The following is an 18,303-nucleotide window of genomic DNA, read 5'->3' as shown; positions in this document are numbered from 1 at the left end:
AATTTTAACCATATTTTCGCACAGATTGAAGTTACCTACGTCGGAAATCAACAATTCAAGCTTAGAACAAGAGTTTTGAAACGTTAGACATTGTTGTACTCCTCCAAATCTTTAAAAAGTGAGGTTAGTTTGGACTCACGGTGATTAACTATGCTGTCACTATGACAAATATTCAATTTCAAATGTACCGACATTCCGGCGGTAACTTTAAAATTAATTAAATTAATAAATTAAATAAAATTCATTTTCCCATATTATTTCCCTATGTTCAGCAATCGCTGGAACACTCGGTATGCAAAATTGCTAGGCAGCAAAGCCATTTTTCGGCCAAATAACAAATACTATTTTTTCTCCAAACGTTAAATTCAGTTCCACGGCCGATAATAAGTGAACGCAAATTGAACTAAAAACATGGATGGCTATGCATGTAGTTGTCATTGATGACATTTTCTGTGAAAAATATTGGTTACAAAGAGTTTTAAAGTTAAGATCGTGCAAGTGCCATTCAAAATGTAAGTCTCAAATAGTAACCGTCACAAAAAGTATTTTTTCTGCCTAGGCAGCAAAAGTGTTTCCATGTCAACAAACGCTTTTCATTACTTATAACAAAATTGCCTACTTTACTGTCTAAAAACGACTAACTTTTTGTGACGTTTGGAGAAAAATTGTATTTTTAATAATTTTAGTCAACACCAAGAATTGATTCAATAAATTTCTTTAATGGTTAAAGACAAACATTTACACTGTATGCTTTACAATACTTTAAGTTATAAAATCTTTTTTTGTACTTCAATTCCAAGAAACCGTCTCTAACAAACTTCAAAATATTGGGTCTTAATCGTCATCTCGAAATTTTTAATCAATCATAACTCGGTTATTTGTGGGTGTAAAAAAAATAAATTTAGAGTTAAATTTAGCCTAAAATTCTGCATGAAATGAGCTCTAATAACGTAAGTTTGATTCTCAAATAAACTAGATATTGACGGAAATCGGTTTTTAGGATGTCTTTTGGGGATAATTTTTAAAAGACTTTTTCAGGGCAAAACTGACTTTTAATGCATTTTTGAGTTTTATATTAATCAAAAAAAAACTCAAAATTTATGGTGTGACCAAATTGCATATCAATAGAATAAGTAGTTTAAGAGAGATGAACAAAAAATATATTTATTTTCAGTAATAGTTTTTCTTTTTAAATTAACCATCAAATTTTTTATATCTGAAAGCAGATTCTAAGCAACAAAAGCGCAAGAAAAACGCTGTTGTAGTTTTGGAGATATGGAGAACATTTGGAAAATTTTGGCTTTCTGGCGGCAATCCGAAACTTCAATTGGCAATAAGTCAGTTATTTGTAAACGTACGGAAATTTTAAGCACGCATTTGGATTCAGCCAGAAATTCTTCGTAAAATGAGCTCCAATAACGTAAGTTTAGTTCACAAAGAAATTAGATATTGATCAAAATAGGTTTTTAAGAAGTCTTTTTGAAATCTTTCTTAACAAACTTTTTAAGATTAAAAACAACGTTTGATGCCGTTTAATACTAAAATCGGAACGACCAAGAAAAAGGTAGGGGTGCCGTTTGATACACTTTCTTTCTCGCTTCTTTTGGTGAGAGGGAGCTATCATGTGTTATTAAATTGTAATTTTTACATTTCTGAAATAAAACTGTTTATTATATTTTTTTGAAAAAATATGAAAATAGCATAAGAACTTGTTTAATAAAAGTTAAAAACGTCTTTTACAGCACTCGTGTTTTAATACGAGTTTTATTAAACACATTTTTTAATATACAATTTCTAACGAGTTTAGTACATCATTTTGTCGGCGATCGTTTACGACTAAGAATACAACAATATGTAACTTGATATGTTGGGCAGTGATTAAAATGAGAAGTGCGATAAAACATAAGCTCCATTACAGCACTAGTTGAGTTATTAGCACACATCATTAAAACAAGAGACAAATACATAAAAACAAAGTAAAATATTTTTTTTAAACATTTTAGAGACTTTTCTAGCAGTACCAATTTTACTGATAACATCGATTTTAATGAGGACTATCCAGAAAAAAACAACGCAATATACCACAAAACATAAAGAACTAAAGCCACCAATTTCATTTGTTTAAGCTTCTGTTTGAACTTGTCAACATTATATTTTCCTTTCAAAACAAACATATCGAGATCATTAAGCGCGTTGTGGAAACAATCCAGTATGTAAAACTTTCTCCTCTAGATCGAATTTTTTTTTATTTGTGAACGTATGTTAAACACTTGCACAGTTTTGGATATTGCGTAAAATTCTGCGTACAGTGAGCACAGATAGCTTCAGTTTGCTTCACAAATAAGCAAAATATCGACCGAATAAAGCTAAGGTACCTAATTTTTTTTTTAAAATTGATAATTTTGAATACGAGATATGTAACACGGGATCGGTTATTTGAAGACCTACGTTAAAAGCTTGCACAGTTTTAAATTCTACGTAAAATGCTGCGTTAAATGTGCACTAATAACGCCGGTTTGCTCCATAAATAAGTAAAATATCAACCGAATTCTTAATTATTTCGGTAAAAATAAAATTTTGAATTTGGAATATACAGAATGTCCCAGAACTCGCGCCCCAGAGAGGAAGGGCTTATAGAGGCAACAATTCTGAACCTAAGTTTTGAAATTAAAATTTTCTAACTCAAAAAATAGTCGAGGTAGGACGAAAAAACGGTAGCCAAGCTGAACAGAATTTGAAAATCGGCAACTATGGACACATACTAATATACATTAGATTCTCGTTGCCTAGGAAATTGGGATGACCTTTTACCCCTCTTCTCAAATAAGCTTTCGGGATTGGTTGTTAATTTTTATCTATTCTCAAATACTATTAAACTTAGTCAATTTTTGTTTTGAAATTTACCATCTGCATTGTTGTTGGCATTTTCTCTTTCTCTCTGGGGCGCGAGTTCTAGGCCAGCCTGTTTGTATAACACCGGACTACAGACGAGAAAAACGATTGCGCAAACCGCATCCGTTTATCTCTTGTAGTTCTGAAAATACCGAGTATTAAATGTTCCGGAGCTTTAAAAATTTTGCTTTCTGGCGGCAATCCGAAATTTCAATCGCTTCTAACTCAGTTATTTATAAACTTACGTTAAAAACTCGCACAGTTTTAAAAGCTGCGGCAAATTCTGCGTACAATGAGCACTAATAACTTTAGTTTACTGCACAAATAAGCGAGATATTGACCGAAGTCGAATTACGTACTTAATCAAACTTACTTAATATACCTAACAGCGGAAAGCACATGGGAAAAACAGCGCTAGCTAACAGAAAGTGAGGGAATTTATAAGATGTTAAGAATTTTTCAGGATTTTCAACAGTTCTCGAGGAAACTTTTTGTTTGGGGAATAAATGTCAAAATTTAATGTCAAAAAAATGCAGGAATTGCTGATAAAACCGACAGATTAAAAAAATTAAATTTATTTCAAAAAGATCATAAACACAATCTAACAAAAATCACACATAATCGTCAAATTAGTTGCAAGATTAACTGAATTTCAATTAAATGATTGTTGTGTAAGCCGGCCTTTGGAGAAATAGAAGCTCTAAATATGACTTAAAAAAATTTTCAAGATCCAATCAGTAATTTAGCGATGATCAAGAAAACTCAAGAATTCTTATTTAATTTATTCTGCATTTTATAATTTTTTTGCGGGTTCAATATTTGTAATTATAGGTGTCTAAAAACATAATTAAGCAATGTTTTTTTCAAAACTTTTGTTTTACCAAACAATAACCCAAAACAAATCATGATAAATCTCTAGAAACAATTTTCGAAAATAGAAAAACCAATAAGTTATAAGGGAATAAAAATGTACACAGTACGTACTTTTTTATTAGTTTTTTAATTTTTTTTATTTTGTTAAAATTACACTACTCAACAAATTTTAGACCAGGTTTGTAGTGGAACAACGGATGGTCATTTCTAAAGTGGAATTGCTTCCTAATTCTGAATCCGAAATCCGTTTTGCTGCATAGGTCAGGATTATTATTTATATTTGTAAAATAAGTTTTTTACCTTAAATCAATTTGAAGACGCTTTCGTATAAATCTAGATAACCTTGTGGCACCAAATAAAATTTTCGCAAAAACTGATCGATTACTGCCATCAGATTGTCCGGAAAAATGTTCAAAATGCAAAAAATTAATTTTCAGTGATATCCACCTTCCCATTTTGTGCCAAATTTGCAACAGATTGACAAGTATTTGTGTTTAATAGATATTTACTTACTGTGTTTCGCAAAAGTTCTGAACAATTTTTTTCAAAGAGTTCCTTAATTTAATGTAAAAGAAAACTCTTTATCCAAAAGTTTTCTAAAATGTTTAATTCTGGCCTGCGTTAGCATTATAGCCAGTTTAAAACTTAATATACAGGGTCCGGCAACACTTGTGTCCACCCCCAAAATCGTCTTTAATTTTAAAGATAAAATTTTGAAAATTTGCATACGCTCACAGTTGACAAAGCTCTAGAAGCTGACGCAAAAATTTGGTTTTTATCACTAATAGTTTTGGTGTCGCGACGCCTTAAAAATGTAATTTTTAGTTAATTGTGAGGGTTTGTGATATCAACCCCTAATTTAATTTTTTTTCAATATAAATGCGTTAAAAATATCTCAGCTGTTATTTTAGATTCAATGCAAATTGTCTTCAAAATTTGAGAAAAAAATGCTGTTTTATCAAGTTACTTTCCAATTTCAGTACGTCAAAATTGGGAACTACGTTAACACTCATCTGTCAACATCTTGTGTCGCTTTAGATTGCAACAAATGTCTTAATTGGTGAAATTGTTGCTTTGTCGATGTTAATTAACGATTTCTAGTGTCCATAAAGTGCAACATGCCCGTGTTAATCAAAATTAACCTTTATAAAAGTGAATAAAGTGACTTGTGAAATTTTGGTGTAAACGTAGTTTGCCACTGCGCCGTCTAATTTTGAAAACTAACTTGATAAAGCAGCGTTTTTTCGCAAATTTTAAACACAATTTGCATTAGATTTAAAATAAAAACTTAAATATTTGTATCACAGTTATGTTGAAAAAAAAATAAATTTGCGAATATTTCCGCAAAAACTGAAAAATCGCTAAAAATTATACTTTTTAGGCTTCGCGAGGCCAACCAAACCGGGATAAAAAACAAATTTTTGCGTCAGTTTCTAGAGCTTTGACAACTAAAGGCGTATGCAAATTTTCAAAATTGTAACTTTCAAATTAAAGACGATTTTGGGGGTGGACACAAGTGTTGCCGGACCCTGTATGTATACAAATTACTATTTTGTAAGAAATGGCATTGATTTTTTAATAACATTGACAATAAGTGTCAAAATGTTTAAATTTTTGAAAAACTTGTCAATGTTTTGTGTTCTGTAACTTCTAAACGATAAGAAATAGCAATGCTTTTGTCAGCGCGTCAAAAAGGCAAGATCTGTCTTTTCAATGATGCATTACAATAAAAAATGTATGTAATATATTTTGAGTTATATGAAAGTAAATAAAAATCACGAAAAAGACGTTTTTTTGAGACATGAGATGAGTCAAATTTTATTATTAAAAAAATTAAAATTATTATAAAAGTTTTATAAATCGTTGAAAAACTTATTAAATTAGCTCTTCAAAACACTGGTACACAATTTTATAACTTTGCAAGTTTTCAAGAAAAACTAAAAAGCATGAAAGTTTGTAGGGTAAGACTCTGAATCCGGACCTGATAAAGCAAAACAAACTTAAGATTTAAAATCAAGAGACAACTTTACTTAAAAAAACCTTTCTTCTTTTTTAATACAAGTATTTCTCATGCGTTAAAAGGGTTTCTGCACGTTATCCCGGCGCATCCACCATTTTTAACAAACCTTTTTTTATTTTTGTATCAATTTCTTATTAATTTTTTTACAACTATTTTTAGAATGCATTTGAAAAATTTAATAAATTGCCATCACATTTTACAATCTCAAAAATTTATATTTTCAATAAAATCAATATCATCATTTATTTATACTGTTTTAAATTAAAGACTTTTATTATCTGCAATTCTGTTTTACTATTTCAAAACACTATCATTTATACACGCACCAGTAATAAAGCTTATAAAAACTCAAGATTGCATATTACTAAATTACAGAGGCCGTGTTCATAATAATCCACCATCCCTCAAGATAGGGGAAATCTATTGACGTTGCACCAGTTTTCGCCAAACTCTTAAACTGCAAGAATCTGTCTAATGTCGCGTAGTGTCAATGCCATGTTTAATTAGAAAAACTTTTTCAAAATAAACATTTCTTTTCTAAAATACTCCAGAATCTGGCCCACCGGAAACGAGAAGTACATCAAGACACCAGACCAAATACGTCATTTTTTATGTAAATTATACATTTTCAAGAAAAACTTCAATAAAATTCCGGATTAGATCAGATAACGCGGAGGAATTCAAAACCACAGGTTGCTCAAATATCGCAGAGGCTCGAATAATCGGAACTCCGATAATCAAGAGTCTTCTCTAAAAATGTAGATTCGTTGTTAAATTCTGTGTCAAATGAGTATAATTGCATTTTTTAAATAACGGAATCAAAGCTAGCGATAATAGCAGTTTAAAAGTTTGACAATTTCAAAAATTTTTGAATTTTAAAAGCAAACACTTCTGTTATTTGACAATGAAGAGCGATTTTGCCAGATTTTGCATTAAATTAGTCTAACTAATTGTGCCAGAACTTGCGATTGAAGAAATTTGACGATTTTTAAAATCTTTGGGTTTTAAAGGCATACTATTTTATTATTTGTCGACCTAAAGCAGTTTTAAGATAAGATTTAGATTTTTCGCCAAATTTTACGTTAATTGAGTGTAATTACATTTTGATAGTTTTTCAGTTATCTCAGTTAAAGCTTGCAATAGGATAAATTTGAAAGTTTGAATTTAGATAGCTTATCAAAAAACTTAAGCTTGCAAGATTAATACGATTATCAAAAAACTTTAAAGTTTGATAATTAAGTTTTGCTTTTATTAATTTTTTGCTTTATTGTTTTCAGAGCGACCAAATCTCATACTCGGCGTTTAAATCGAATTGGACAGAAGCACAAATAGCAAAGAAGATGAATCTTATAATTTTTATTATGAACTCTTAAAAGCCAATTACATTGTCATTTATGAACCTTTTTTTATTATCGTTGGAGGTCTTTGTTGCAGTGCGCACTTATATAAAATTTTATTTTATTACAAATTATTATTATTTTTCAATAATTTTCTTTTAGATTTTGCACAGTTCTGGCTTGTTTTTTGCTGTTCTTCATCAATTTACTGAGTAAAATTAACAAAATAAAATGATAAATAAGTTGCATTAAATTTATATTGTCACTTGTAATTTGCACTTTTTTTTCACATCAATTTTTTGAATTTTAATTGTACTTTTGGCATTAGCTTTAGAAAGGCCAACTCTCGCCAACTGTCACGTTTAGGAAGTTTTGTATTTGTCAACCTTAGTAACTATTTTAAGTTTTTCTTTAGATTTTTATCGCAGTTCTTGGGTTCCTTTTTGTCAGTTTCTAAAGATCTGATGGTTTAAAAACCTAAAAAGAGTTTGAAAGTTTAAAAAATTTAAATTCCAAGGACTAAATAAAAATGCAAACAAAAAATAAGGCAAAAACACGGAAAAGCGAGAAAAACATCACATCACACGACATTCGGTAATATTTCTCCTGCGTTGCACAAAGAACCTTTAATTATAAATCAATTTCTTGTATTTCCAGGGAAATTTTCATTATTGTAGCAAGTTCGGCCACAATGGCCTCATTCAGTCTACTGATGTTAACCATCTGCAGCATATTTCAACACTATTTATGTTGTAACGACATTGTAACGATTTCTCAGTAAATTCCATCGACGGGACAAACGCATTTACAGTTTGGAAATCAAAAATCGTCAATGTTGCTCCTAACTTCACAAACTTTGCCATTCGAGACCAAAACATACCCAAACTGTGTTGCAACATTTTCAGTACCACAAAAATTTCGAGTCTTTATATTGAAAATTGCCAAGTCAAGGAGCTGGAAATTGAATGCTTGTCGGAAAAATTTAAGCACATCGAAAATGATTTGGTAATACAATTCAATGACATTGGGACAATTAGAACAGGTACTTTTTGTAACCTAAAACTGACGAAAATTGAGTTAGAAGAGAACAAAATAAAAGTTCTGGAAACAGGAGCTTTTGTTAACTTGACCAAGCTGACTTGTCTTCAGCTAGGCAAAAACGAACTTGTGTTGTTAAATCCGAAAGCTTTTGTCAATTTACCGATTTTGGCGTTTTTAAATGTGATGTCAAATCGAATAAAGTTTCTACAAGAGAGCGTTTTCGCCTTCCTTCAAAACGAAAAAATTTCGTTAACTATTATTTGTAACGAAATTTCAGCAGTTGATATTCGTGTTTTTGATGGTGTTCCTTTCAATAAAACAATTGAATTATTAGATTTGTCTGGGAATCAAATAAGAATGTTACCACGTGGGATTTTTGATAATCACAATTTTGAAATAGTTAGTTTACTTGATAATCCGATAGTTTATATCTCGCATGATTTTTGCTCCGAGAATTGCAGTATTTATTTGCTTCAAATTGAGTGTGATAGTTTGGAATCTGGTTTTATTTTTCAATGGGCGAATTCGAAGACAATATTGATGACAGGAGAGTGTCCACAGTTTAATGCGACTGGTAGCATTCCGTCTGCACCAAAAGCTTGCAGAGTTGGATCTAATACAGGAAGTTCTTTTTTTGTGGCCTTAGTTGTTGTCTCTCTACATGTTTTTACTAACTAAAACTATCTTTTAAATAATAAAGTTTGTTTTTGCTAGATTTTAAAATTCTGTAACAGTTTTTTATCGTTTGTCGTAGACAATTCTATTGCTTTTAAAAACTCTTAGAATGACCATTTTGCACTCGTAGAGTAAATCATAGGAGATTAAGCCATTTTAAACGCTATATACTATTTTGCTTCATCAAATATCCTTCAGTATCATTGAATTTTGCTTTTTACCCATTGTCACTAATATGCCAACGGGAAAGTGTAGTCGTAAAAAAATATAAAATGTAATATTCTTGTCAAGCTGCCAGAATCCGAAAATTGCTTGCTTTGCCTTTATCAGTATCATCGAATTTCGTTCAAGTTTGCAGGTCGAGAAAAACGACGACAAAGACCACTTCTCTATATCTAAATTTTAAATCTGTCGAATGAGTGGTTATTAAGATATTGAGCATTAAAAATTTCGAAAATAAAATTTAACTATACTAAAATTTAATTTATTGTCGTACCTTGAATTTGAATAATAAAATAAAAATACGAAAGTAGAACTAATATACAGGTGTCTCAGAACTCGCGCCCCAGAGAAAAAGAGCTTATGGAGGCAACAATTCTTAACCAAAATTTTGAAACTAAAATTTTTAGCTCAAAAAATAATCGAAATAAGGCAAAAAACGGTAGCCGATACCGAAACTGAACAGAATTTGAAATTCGGTAGCTATGAACACATTCTATCATCCATTGGGCAGATGAATATTACACTCTCATTGCCTAGGAAATTAGGATAGCCTTTTACTTCACTTCTCGAATAAGCTTTCAAAATTCGTTGTCAATTTTTTATCCGTATTCGAATACTATTAAAATTACAATTAGACAAATTTTGTTTTTTTCTTTACGGCGCGAGTTCTGAGACACCTGTAAAAAACTGTCAAATAAATCTATAGAACAATCTCATGAAAAATTAAAAAATACTCAAAAGAAAACTGATGAATCTAAAAAAAACATCCGAATGAAGAACCGAACCCAGATTCAATTTGAAAAATGACAAAAAAACACAGTTTTAAAAGATATGCTAAAACAACCTAAATAAAAACAAAAGAAAAACCAAGCAAAAAAAAACGGCAGAAGAACGCACAGTTTTAGAAAAATTGATAGAACAACAGAAAACCAGAAGGAGACCTGAAAGGAAAACCATTAGAACCAAAAGAAAAACTAAGAAGATCCGAAAGAAGAACTAAAAGTAGAACTAAATAAACAGCCAAAGAACCAATAGAACAACTAAAAGAAGACTTGAAGGAAAACCGACATAACCCAAAAAAAAAAACAGTTGAACATCCGGGTTGGCCCTGGGGCGACGACGCATCGATGAAGAGGTTCACAATAGTGTGGTAGCAGCGTAACTCGTGCAATGAAACGGAAGAACGCAAAAGAAGAGAAGAAAAAAAGAAGAAGCTTTTGCTGGAGGGCGGCTTTAAAGAGGGTGAAACGTGGTGCTCCAAAAATCACAAAATTTGGTCGCAAAAACAGTAATCGGCTTGCACTGCAAGTGAACCTTTGTCTAAAAATATTCCAACAACAAAAGGATGGCTCACATGAACGACGATTCTACGGTAGATCACAACTTAGCACAGGTTGCATTCAAGCAAGTAGAAATCTACTTGTCAAAGTTCCAGACCAAAGCCGATCCGATACGCAATAACTCTCTAAAGTCCGTTTTTTTTTTTAAAAACCACCAACACCGCACTCTCCCACCACTTTACAACCGGCAACGTCGTCGATGGTGACGACGATAAAATGAAATAGGTTAGCTGCCTAATTGACAATTTGATTACACAAAACGGCCTTTCAGGCTGTGCCGAGTCTTTTCACTATTAAATCATTTGACTTGCAATCCAACAGGCTGTAAAAGAAACGTTTTTAACGAAAACACTGCCTAATTTTGAGAAATGTCAAAAATTTGACAACTATTTTCTCACCAAAAATCTCCCTAGGCAACGTTGCCGGTTGTAATGCAGGGGAAGATTGCGGTGTTGGTGGTTTTAAAAAAAAACGGACTTTATAAACAAGGAGAACTACGTCACAAAGAACAGTACTGCCAACCTACCATACCCTAAGTAACTAGTTGACCTAGATGAAAGTGGTCAAAAGTGAGGTTATACGGATTGTTTACAAATGTGAAAATTGAAAATAATTAGCGCAATATTGAAAGATAGCCAGAATTAAACAAATAAAACATAGAACCAGAACATGGACACTAACACTGACGTGAGTGGTAAGCAGGCAGCCACCCCTAGAGCGGGTAACAGATGTATGTAGTGGTTGCTTGGTCCCAAAAAAATCAAACTAATGCATTATTTCAGCAATTCTTGAATTACGTTGGACCTTTAAAAGAAGTGTTACTTTAGGAGACTCTCTAGTCCCGTCAACAGAGCATAACAAATCTAAACTCAAAACAGCGCAATGACCGCTAGGATTTTGCAAAAATCTTTAAATGCTACTTTGTACCGTTATAAACCTAAAAAACAAAACGAAACTAAAAGAATTACAAAAAATATTAAAAATAAAACTTTAATATGAATTTTAAAGAAAGAAACAAAAGAACTAGAAAAGAAACAAAAAAAAATGCAATAAGCATGAATGTAAATAAAAATGAAGAAAACAGACATAATTATTGTTATTATTATTATTATAATACTTGTAAAATGTAAACGTCGTAATAAAGACCCATCAAAGAATTCTGGTCGTTTTGAGGTAACGCGGTATGGTGCTTTAAGAGTTACATTCAGCATTGATTTTCTGTTGTTACAACACTGTTTTGTGAATTGATTCAGGTATTAGGAATCATAAAAAATTACTTGATGACAGGTGACACTTTAATGACGATTGACTAACTTAACCGTTTTAGGAAAATGTGCCTAATAGAAACCTTCAAAATGTTTATAAAAAAAAACGTTAAATTACTACACTTGTGCTTTTAGATGTTCATTTTCTTAGGTTCTCTTATGAAAATTGTGAATAGACTGACTACATTTTCAAAATGTTTTTAGGAAGTGTTTTCTGAAACTTTCTAATTTAATTCTTAGCTACTTTTTTCTCAGTTTTTGAAATTCTAAAGAAAGTTCAATAACATTAAAAAAATTACAACGACTCCAAGAAAACAAGAACTTTTAAAATGTAGGCAAAAAATAGACCGAGGACATAGAAAAGCGGGAAAATTATCACATAACACGACATTCAGTAATATTCTCCAATCGTTGCACAAAAGAATATTTAATTACAAATCAGTTCTTTGCATTTCCAAGAAAATTTTTATCATTTTTATGGTAAGTTTGTGCTACAGTGGTCTCGTTCAGTCTACTTGCATTAACCATGTGCAGCGCATTTCAACATCATTTTGTTGTTTGACGAATTCTCAGTAGTTTCCAATGACGTACAGTCTATTTCACCAACTTATCCCGATTTCTCATAAAAATTTAAGAGTATGGTTCAAGTACCGACATCCCGCTCTGTCTGTATTTGACAGTACGCTGTCAAATATTACTTTATTTTTAAAAATTTAAATTTTCATTATTTTGTTATAAGTCAGGTTCAGTGAGTCACCCGTACTAATCCCTCAGGTACTTAAGTGAACTTACATGGAGGTAAATTTTTTTATGTTTTCTTAGAGTAAATTTTGTGCAATTCTTTAGTGATTTTTGTGTCCTATTGTTGTCGGTGTTAGCATCCCTAGTTGCACCCTGAGAACTGATCTAACACTCGGCATATTTGAGAGCTTCCGTCTCTCTTTACTTCTTAAATTGGAAAAGAACAGAGAGAAACACAATCTTATTGCTATACGTTCTTGGTTTGCTTTAGCTTCAGTTATCAGATAGAAAGAGATAAAACCATAAACGTACTTCATTTCTTGCTCTGAACGCTTTTATGGGAGATCGGGATAAGATCGTGAAACAGAGTGTAAAGACAAAAACAGTAAGGAAATCAAAAAACGTCAATATTATCCTATCCATCATAATCCTAAATTAAAACACGCAAAAGCGTGCAAAAAGGGGTCTTTAAAACACTAAAGGTATAAAGTTGTCTAGGTATGTTACCTAAAATAGTGAAATGTCAGGACCAATTTTTATTTATAACATAAATTAATATGAAAACTACAATTAAACTATTGTTTCTAATTCATAACTAGTAGAAGCTTTTTCATTTTCATTCTTCTGTTGAACGTCCATAGCTCTTGATGAAGTTGATTTAGCAACCGATGTGTTCAGAACACCAGCAATGCGTTTGGAAACAACTATTTTCTTTGAGGTGGATTCTTCAATATACCCACTAGCCACAGTCGAAGATTTCCATCCCACCTGACGTTTCATACCTCTCATACTCATACTCATACCACTGTTTGCCATAATCGTATAAAGTTCGTCGGAAAGCATGACCAGTATAGTTCTCAGCGTCGCACAGTGATCTGAAACTGTAGAATAGCGGTCAAAATTATATTTTTTGAGAACGGATCGTCGTATCAATCTACAAATGGTTTCATTCGATTCCGAATAAAAAAATCACTAACTTTGGACAACAGTGCGCAACTCTTAAAAGTATTAAAAAATTTGTTATTTTCTGAATGGAAATCAGATGTAATTTTTATTATGCGCAATCTAAAATTCATAGCTTAAGACACACTTTAAGTAAATAAATCTACGATAAATTTTTTGAATAGTTTTAATAAAGAAACTAACAACTACACAAACTAAAAACTCACAAGTAAAAATATAAATAAGAAAAATAAATAATGTGCTAATTACAGAAAAAATACATAAACTATGCCTACTCTAATTTATTTCTATATCGAAATATTTAATTTCATAATCGACATTTCCGGCAATGGCTGGAATTAAAAGTTCCTTTGCTTCCTTTGTCAATTCCAGAGGAAAATTTGACCATTGAGGACATAGGCCGGAAATTAATGGATCTGAAGATGTTAACAGGTTATTTATTATAATTTCACTAGTAGATGTTCGGGAACATTTTCGGGTGTGATGTAGCCCGAATCAGTAGTGTAACAAAGCCGGTTCTAGACCGGAAGTCGTAATCTCGAGCGCCCGTCCGGTGATGTATTGCTGGTCATCTACCAATCAGGCGCACAGATGGTGTCGGCGGCTCTTCCGGCGTATTGCTGGTCATCTGCCAATCAGGTGGCGGGTGATTTAAAAATTTGACAGATGGCGGTGGGAATTTGACAGCTGGTGGCGGGAAATTGAAATGTGTAGCCGGTTGGAGGCGCCGCGAGCCGATAAACAGTTCAATTTGCGCGTGCGCGGCTAAACGGCGGGAAATTTAAAAATCTGACAGATGGCGGTGGAAATTTGACAGCTGGCGGCGAGAATTTTGAATTGACAGATGGCTGTAGATTTGACATTTGATCGTTCAAGATGGCGTCTTTAATTGTGACAGCTGGTAGAGGATCAAGATGGCGGTGACGGTTTGGGTGACAATCATAGAGGGCGCTAGAGACAGCAAAAATTTCAAAAAAATTTGAGTGCGCTTCTCGGAAAAAATTGCAATGTCTCGGAAAGAAATATTATAATTTCTCGGAAAAAACATGTAAAATAGTTCGTTATTTGGGTGTGGTCATTTGGTCTGATTTCCGCGTTTCTCGGAATAACCGCAAACATTGATAACAGACCAAACTAGATGTTTTCAAACAAGACAAAAATTTAAAATAGTTCGCAGGGTATAAACAAGGTGTTTGAGATTTTCAGTCGCTGCTTGTATTTTTTATGAGACTTTTTTGGTGGGTCGTATGTACGATTTTCTGTAGCGGGATATTTAAAAATGATGGAGTGCACGCCATCTATCCATCGTGGTGTGGTAGAAATCTGTATTATCGATTAAAAAATTTTCTGGAAATATGTAAAAAGTGTATGGGCAATGACACTATTATAGCGATCGAGTATATATATAATAATAAATTAATGAAAAAAAAAAATTCTGCAGGTCGTCTAATGTATGCAGGAATCTGCAAATCGATCAACATTAGTAGTTGTCATATTTTTAGCGCAAATTTTGAATTCGATAAGAGGTGTGTGAGTGGGTGGTGCGTGCAAATATAAATCCAATTGAACTTCCGTAATTTACAAGTATTCAAAATGAATACGCAAACAAGAGAAGAAGTCAAATCAATTATTAGAAACCGATGGCCTAATCTTAAATTTGTAAGTTTATGATCTTTATATAATATATTTATGTTTTATTTTAACCTATCTTTATCAGTTTGTCTTGGTGTCTCTTGAAAAACTCCCTGAAGATGCTGAAATTCTCAATATATCAGGGTGTGAACTAGGCAGTGTAGGTTGTATAAACAATACATGGGGCCTACATATTTACCATAAGGTGAGTTCCTTTTTTCATATATTTTCAATTCAAGGAATTTATTTTTGAATATCTTCACAGTATCCTGAGACCATTCGAAGGCGTGGAAGACCACGGAAAAGGAAGCCTTCTTTTCAATTTATTGCTTTGTAAATATATTATTTACAAATAAAATTAAATAAAAGTATAAAGTTTTATTTATTATTCAAAATAAAGGGCGTGCAATATAAGCAATAAAGAATTACTTAACTAATTACATATATGAAAAGCGTGTTTGGCGTTTTTTGGTAAGGAGCTTATATTTTTTCTTATTATAGTCATCGTCGTCGTCGTCCTCATCGTTGCAGTGATCTGTGAGAAAAATATTATCAATATTTCAAAAGAATGATCATCAATGTGATGATTAGAATAAATTGAATAATGATCCCCACGAAAGTGAATTAATTTTATTCAAACTAATAAATCGTTTATTGTCAAAAGTTGATAAAGCTTTTATTAATTTTAAATGTGCAAAGTGATGTATTTGAATTAAATGTATTCTGTCGTACCCATTTTTAAAGCTGAAATAAACAATAAAGCGATAAATAGCCTGTTCAGAATACGATTTTTCACAATACCTACATTTCATAATTTGAATTTAAATTCGAATCTAACGAATAAATTGTGTTAAATCAATCTTTATGCGGTAAATGATGTTAATATAGATATTAGTGTTAAAATCAAGACATTGATATTATTACCTCTATTTTTGTGCTTCAACTTCCTCGACTGTGGCATGTATGAATTTGATCCTGCTGATATTTTAACGAATTTGTCGATTGAGAGAGTTAGAAATAAAATTGAATCAAGTTGCCATCCACTTCCAGACGATTCAAAATTACATGTCTGCGAATGAAAAAATCGGGTTCGAAAGACCTCAATTTACCCTCAGAAAGGTAAAAGATACTTCGGGAATGCATTTCCAACAAAAATCTTTACAAATCACAATGCCAGTTGGCTATAACAGATGTCAGATTAATTACGACGTAATTTAAAGTTTGTTTAAGAAACAACAAAAAGGGGGCCAGAGGGTTAAAGGAGCTCTATGATTTGAATTCCAAGGTACAGAGTAGTTGTAGTAATTTAAATATTATTTTTAAAGTGCCATCAACCAAGTTAGTGACTTTCGAATCGATTCTTAAGGTTGATATTAAAGCCGCAAGTGGTTTTCCTGCAGATACGAAAGCATATTGCATTCACCGCAAACGTTGATATTTCTAATTTTATCATTTTAATTATGAATTTGTATTAATTAAGCTTGTAGAAGGTGACAAAAAAGTTCGAAACACAAATTTTATTTCTTATAAATTTTATTATTACATATCCAATTATATAAATAATGTGCATTATTGGCGCTACAAAAACATAGTTTTTTATTTCCTGAAGCATATTCATGATACATGCAGAACGGAATGGCCTTTGGAAATTTCTCGATGCATTGAATTGTGGTGTTGACGTCTTTTTCTATATTAATAATTTCAGGAGACCATGTAATGGTGTCGGTGTGATATTTGAAGTAGTCTTTTAAGAAAATTACATTCATTCTTCCTTTAACGTAGATCACATCGACCCGCTCACCATGTTCGGAATCGAAATGATATCCTAAAATGTTGTCGATTTCTTGGTATGGAATTATTCCTGAAGTGTATCGTATCATGTGATGCGATTTTTCTAAATAGTTGACTTGTCGACGCGATTCTGGATCAAGTGATTGGTACGGTGTTGGAGACTTGAAAAAGTAATGGCTGATGTGTTTTCCGTCGAACAGTGTAAGCTCTTTCGGAATAAATTCAGGAATACAAAATCCTTGGATGTCACACACGATAATCTTCATTATTAATTATTTCGTAGAGAGCTGACACCAACACATCAATATTATCAGCTAGCTAGCTAGCTAACAACTAACTTCTTTTTCTTCTAGATGACAAATAAAGTACCTATTGATAATGATTATGATTGGTCTAAATTTATTCCTACTACATACCTAATAAGATCTAATTTAATCACCATCATTCTTACGGGAGTCGTCGCAGTAAATTGATGGTCTTCATTTTCTTTTTACATTTTTTGCATTTGGTTTTAAATCTCCATTTGATGGGGGGAATAATCACTTTTAGTTTATTATACAAAAGATGTATTTTTTTTATTTCACTCATTACACTATAAAATGAAATTTTTTTATCGATGTATCTGTTGCACGTAAGAATAAGATCGATATAAAATTTATAGATGACACTTTTCTCGATGTTGGTGTTGATGGTGATGTTGTTGTTGTTGTTGTTGTTGATGATGATGTTATCATTATTTTTTGAAGAAAATCGGAAAACGAACAATACGCATCATTCTCAATGTTACTTATTGAAATTTTGATTGCATCTTCACAACAAAATTGATCCATTTTCAGAAACACTCTTCGACACTTTATTCATTCTATACGTAGAAACACTGACTGATTTTTGTCTTAATATGATCTTTCATATAGTTTCCTCTTTCGACAATGCTCTATCTCTTTTTCGCATACGTAATGAGACTGATCCAAAATTTATGATGAAAAATAGTGTGACAGCTCATATATTTGAGAGTTGCAACCTTTGAAATAAGATCAAGATTTTTTTGTACCAAAATTTTTATTCAAATACATATTGTATAATATTTATTGTCATCAAAAATGGTAAAAATAATAATCTTTATATGAAAACTGATAGTAAAAAAGAGGGAGAAATGTTATATAAATGATCTTCCATAAATCAAATTAAATCAAATTATTTGTGTGTGTGTGTTGCTATGAACAATAACAGTAGTGATACTAGCAGTAGTAGCAATAACGGTAGCAGCAGCAGCAGCAGCAGCAGTAATCGTTGTAGTGAAGTGATTAGACAGAAAAAGTTATTACAAGAAATTTTGTATTTTGAAGAAACCAAAATTTATCTACTGGATAAAATTAAATTTCAATTGATTAATTTATCTTCGATTGATTTATTTCAAATTTACAACCAGTTACCAGCAATTTTTAAAGAAGATTCCGATATCAAAAATCATTTACCCTGTTTGGAACATTACTATTGTTACGAGAAGATTC

The 18,303-nt window shown here is 31.8% G+C and overlaps 1 long non-coding RNA gene across 1 annotated transcript; it reads right to left on the bottom strand.

The window, feature by feature from the left end:
- Positions 1 to 15,364: 15,364 nt before the first annotated feature.
- On the bottom strand, positions 15,365 to 16,046 carry LOC148176491 (uncharacterized). Its single transcript, XR_015770090.1, has 2 exons — positions 15,926 to 16,046; positions 15,365 to 15,536 (listed from the first exon to the last, which is right to left on the bottom strand). It is a non-coding gene; the product is annotated as an uncharacterized LOC148176491 (long non-coding RNA).
- Between the last annotated feature and the right edge of the window lie 2,257 nt (positions 16,047 to 18,303).

The sequence above is a fragment of the Gnatocerus cornutus genome, chromosome 4 (genome assembly GCF_029298725.1).
Source record: "Gnatocerus cornutus isolate USDA-ARS CGAHR chromosome 4, icGnaCorn1.1, whole genome shotgun sequence".
Taxonomy (NCBI): domain Eukaryota; kingdom Metazoa; phylum Arthropoda; class Insecta; order Coleoptera; family Tenebrionidae; genus Gnatocerus; species Gnatocerus cornutus.
This window is presented reverse-complemented; position numbering and strand designations above follow the sequence as displayed.